Source organism: Limulus polyphemus, unplaced genomic scaffold (assembly GCF_000517525.1).
Source record: "Limulus polyphemus unplaced genomic scaffold, Limulus_polyphemus-2.1.2 Scaffold311, whole genome shotgun sequence".
In the NCBI taxonomy this organism is placed as follows: Eukaryota; Metazoa; Arthropoda; class Merostomata; order Xiphosura; family Limulidae; genus Limulus; species Limulus polyphemus.
Window position 1 is genome coordinate 146005 of NW_013665921.1, and position 5148 is coordinate 151152.

Sequence of the window (5148 nt, forward strand, 5' to 3'; positions counted from 1 at the left end):
ATTTACTTTTAGCCATAAATCTCTTCATTTTACTCCCTTACCTTCTGTAAAAACAATGTTAACGTCGAAAGAGTTACGTCTGCCACTGTAAAAGTAGTTCTAATACTCGGATCTTTCTATTTTTATTAACATAACTTATTTTCAAAGGCTCTGCGAAAAATTCATTTTTGCTTTAGGTATTGATATAATTTTAAACATGTAATGATGTTCTTCTCTTTGCATGTTTGGCATGTTCGAGTGAGATTTTTCCTTTTGCAATTCCTATATATTTTAACAGTGATTTTCTGTTGCATGATAAAGACTTTGTAACCCATTTAAACCACTAAAGTCTATAACCATATACCGTTGAAAATGAATTTTATGAAATTATAAAAAACAACAACAGTAAAAGCTATGTTAATTGGTTTGAATTTCGCGCAAAGCTAACCGTCCCTAATTTAGCAGTGTAAGACCCTGCGCCAACTTTTGGGCTACTCTTTTACAAACGAATAGTGGGATTGACCGTCACATTATAACGCCCCCATGGCTGAAAGGGCGAGCATGTTTGGTGAGACGGGGATTCGAGTCGAGCACCCTAACCATCAGGCCATGTCGGGCCAGCTATGTTGATATAGAAACGACAGGTAATACAGTACATTTAATACAAGAAAAGAAAATTTCGAAATTTCAATACTTCACAAAATACTTGGCGATGTTTAGAAAATATTTATAACAGATAAGAATGCTATATAAGAAATCACAATTTTAATTACAAAAAATAACTACTTTAAATAGATTGTATTACAAAACAAAGAGGAAATTAATATCAGAATTTTGGAGGAAAAAAAAAGCAATGTACCTAAGTTATTAAGATGAAATAACATGATGTAATGTTACTTTTTACTGCATCGAAATCCAATCAACTCTATAATTATCTTCAAAAACCGTTATTATTGTTAATATTAGATAAAGGATCATTACGAAGCGATATACATTTAGAGCATATAATAAAATCGAGAGCACCAAAACATTTCATTTAGACCTTGTGACACCACGTGCGTCCCATGCACGCCTATATTAACCTTTTCTCAGCTATTGATTACAACTCGAAGTTTGGTGGAAAACGCGATGAAACTTTGTTTCTGATTGGTTGGTCGCGATCGTTTACTACTGGGTCAAAAGACCCCGGATGCATCAATAAAACGGTGGGCCCTAACAGATGAGTCGGCCACTAAGCAGATCGTGGGAAGGACTTGAGAAAACAAGCATCTTTAGATTTACAACGTCAGAGAGTTAAACCACAAGCAGTAAGAACTTGTGGCGTTGTACTAAATAGTCAAAATGTTCACTTCTCCTTTGTACAGCAACGTTTTACAGTGAATACACTTTAACTGCTGTTCAAGGAAATTTTAAAACATTTTGTTAAACTTAAAACGGTTACAAGTGAACAAGTATAACAAAAACTGGGAAAGATCTTCTGAATATAAACGCATTCAAAAATTCAGAAGATTTAGTTAACTGTGAATCCCAGTAATAGCCAGCAGTTCGAAGATAAATAAAGTGAAGCTTCAAGACAGAGATCTTGCTCCTTATGACGGATAAATAGAGGAGTTCGTAGCCTAGCCGATAAGCGCAGCGAGAGAAAGGACGGTTCCGGCATTTAGCGTCGACAGAAACAATCGGCCACGGTGCCGTTTCTTGTGGCTCGCCTGATATTTACCACTGTCATTGCCCGGCTAAATAAACTTATAAATCATGTATTCTAAACTCTCGATATTGTGAAGGTCTCTACATCTCTTAAGTACACGTTACTGAAAGAAATGGAAACCTTTCCCGATTCGTCGTCCATTAGCTTTGTTTCCATGGTAATAGGTAAGCAGTTTAATTTATTATTAAATAAGATAACAGGTTCAAATATATTTTAACAAATGTCTATAATGTGTACAAATCTCTTCATTCTGCATATTTGTAATATTACAAACTAGAGAATTATAAGTATGCTTATAATATCTTCATGCTCATTCGATAACCTGTCTTTAAGTATGGTATGCTTATTCCATGGCAGCAAAGTCATGATAACAATACAGAAGGATCAGACTCACCCTTTTAAGTGAAGAATATCTAAGTAACGTAAAAAACAAATGTACATATATGTATGGATGTATGTATATATATTATTTTAATGAGTTTGGATGCCAGATAAGTATGGTTTCTCTGTATTATGTGCTTTGGCCTTAAGGGGTATAGACACCTACAATCGTTGTACAACAGTTACAAAAAGTCGTGCAACGATAGACACCTACAATCGTTGTACAACATTACCAAAAGTATAGCTCAAGGGTCACTTTCATTGTTTTTAGTTTATTCCGGAAATTCGCGCAAAGCTACACAAGGGCTACCTGCAATAGCCATTGTTAATTTTGAACTGATAGACCAACGGCCATCTTTAATTTTGAACTGATAGTCCAATGGCCATCGTTTATTTTAAACTGATAGACTGGTGGCCATCGTTAATTTGGAGCTGATAGACCAGTCAACAGCATCTACCAACAACTCTTAGGTTACATGAACCGATTAAGTGGGATTTGACCCTTACTCTTATAACGCACCCACGGCCCTAAAGTGGAAAATGTGATTCTGCGGCAACGGGACGCGGCCCTGGACCTTTCGACTCACACTCTGACATGCCAAAAATTAGGCCACGCGCGGCCCCATTTTCAGCGTCACACTTTAATCTATTTGAACTAATTTAAACGACTGACGACAGAAGATTGTATATCTTACGTAATAGCAACGAGTTTCTTTTTTAAACGTATTTAGACCGTCATTGTATTGGTTTCCTAGACAAAACAGTTTTCTGTAAAACAAATATATAATAAATTGACTTAAATTCAAATATCTTAATAACTTTTCTGTTTGGTATTGTTTTAATTATTTTATTAACATGGTATTACAAAACTTTTCATCTCGAAAAGAGTGGATTCCTCATATAACATGATATTGAGACTAACTTAGCTTTTAAGTTTCCCTAAGCCAGTTTTATTTTTTAAATTATATTCTACGTGGCAAAACTTCCAAAAATCTTTATCTTGAGTAAAGTAAAGTAGAATATTGACGCTGTTATGTACTAGATTTTATAAATAATACGAAAGTGTGTACAAAAATTAAATATGCATCGCTTTATAGCAAAGCTAACGATTGAACAAACAACACCAAAGTTATCAAACTTACCGAAGTAACATTATGATGTGAAACAAAGCCAAAGCTCATCTCAAATATATGTTGCATGTAAATTTGTTTAAGATCTGTATATCAGTAATTGGTCAATTATATATGTATCTAATATGGATATTTCTGATGATTAATAGCTTTACAGGACAGTAAGCGTTACTTCATGATAATAGCTATTTGTAATGTTTACTAGTTTAATGCCCCACGGTGAGTCAGCAGTAAGTTTATAGACTTACAACACTAAAATCCGATGTTCGATTCCTCGTGGTGGACAGAGCGCTTATAGGTTATTGAGTAGCTTTGCGCTAAATACGAACCCAACTACTAGTTTAATACGATGCAGTTATTATCTTGGACAGTGTTCTCAAACGTTTTTAATCACTATGCTATCTCTTTCTTTCCCTAATAATTCAACTTCTCGCGATCCACGTGAAGGGAGCCCCTGGACCACTGATTGAGGCTGTAGTTTTATAGCAGCCACGTCACTGGTACAAGGCCACCGGATCTGTGCTATAGCATTTATGGAACAAGAAGAAAAAAATGTATCAAAAGATAGTTCTAAATGATTAATTAGTACGAATAAGAGCAAATATAAAGTTTGTTTGTTTGTAATTAAGCACAAAGTTACACAAAGGGCTATCTGTGCTCTGACCACCACAGGTATCGAAACCCAGTTTCTAGTGTTGTAAATCCGCAGACATACCACTGTGCCACTATGGGGGGGGGGAGCAGCTTGTTCTGAAAAACCAGATAGGCTTACTACCACACTTATCGTTTGGCCAGGGGTTGGCTTAGTGTTTAAATTGCTGGACTATGCGCTTCTTATGGGTGCGTTATAAGACTAACGGTTAAATCCCATTATTCAATAGAGAGTCCAAGAGTTGGCGGTGAGACCTATTGACCTAACTACATTCTCTCTATTATGTCGGTTGAAAATTAGGAACAACTAGTGTAAATATCTTTCATGTAGCTTTATGGGAATTTCCGAAACGAACAAGCGAAACAATTTGAATGTAGGCTAAATGCTCAAACTCTTGTTGGAATCAACCCATATGAAATAAATTAATATCAATCAATAAGAATCAAATAACAAACTATAAACTAAAGTAAACCAATGTGTAGAAGCTGAATTCAAACATAGCTTTCCTCCAAATTATCAAAATGTGAAGTCTTCCAGATACTACACAGCATTTCTGATATCTTCCGTTTAATAACGTCTGTTCACGTGTATCCATGAAATAATGAGAACGAACATTGCTTATTTTAAAGTCACCCAATGAATCAGAGTCAATAAAAATAATGCCCCCTGGTGGGACAGCAGTAAAGGAAGATATAAATATTCGGTATTTAACGAGTATAACTGGTCCAATTTTACAAAGTAGACGAAGATTTTTGGCTATTTATGTAATGCACTTTATTTGGATTATATAATATTATGTTACAACGCTGTGGTTATTGTTCATGTTTTGTGTAACTGGGTTCAGGGTAATTCACTGTATAAAATCAATTGTATATTAATTTTGAATTTTACTCTGCTTTCTCATTATAGGATTTGTGAATTAATATACTATTCAAATTTTGAGGATAGTATAACACTTTAAATATAATTTCTGCAAAATCTTTAAGATGAGAAGAACTAGTCTTCTGAAATTTTAATCATAGTCTCGTGAAAATAAAAACAAAAGTAAAGCTTTAAACTGTTTTATTTTCTACTCATTACTCTGGGTTGCTCCCCAATGGCACAGCGGTATGCCTGCGGACTTACAACGCTAGAAATCGGGTTTCGATACTCGTGGTGGGCAGAGCACAGACAGCCCATTGTGAAGCTGTGTGCTTAACTACAAACAAATAATACTCTGGGTTATATAGATTTTAGTAATTTTGTTTACTATCACCGGAAGATGGCTAAGAAAACTTATGGATTGTTATATTATTAAA

General features: G+C 34.9%; 1 protein-coding gene across 1 annotated transcript in view; it reads left to right on the forward strand.

The window, feature by feature from the left end:
* The first annotated feature begins 1328 nt into the window (after positions 1-1328).
* LOC106457280 (glutamate-gated chloride channel-like) overlaps positions 1329-5148 on the forward strand; it is a 174421-nt gene continuing 170601 nt past the window's right edge. The window contains exon 1 of the mRNA XM_022383143.1: positions 1329-1851. The gene's annotated coding sequence lies outside the window, so the exon portion shown is untranslated. The remainder of the gene's footprint in view (positions 1852-5148) is intronic.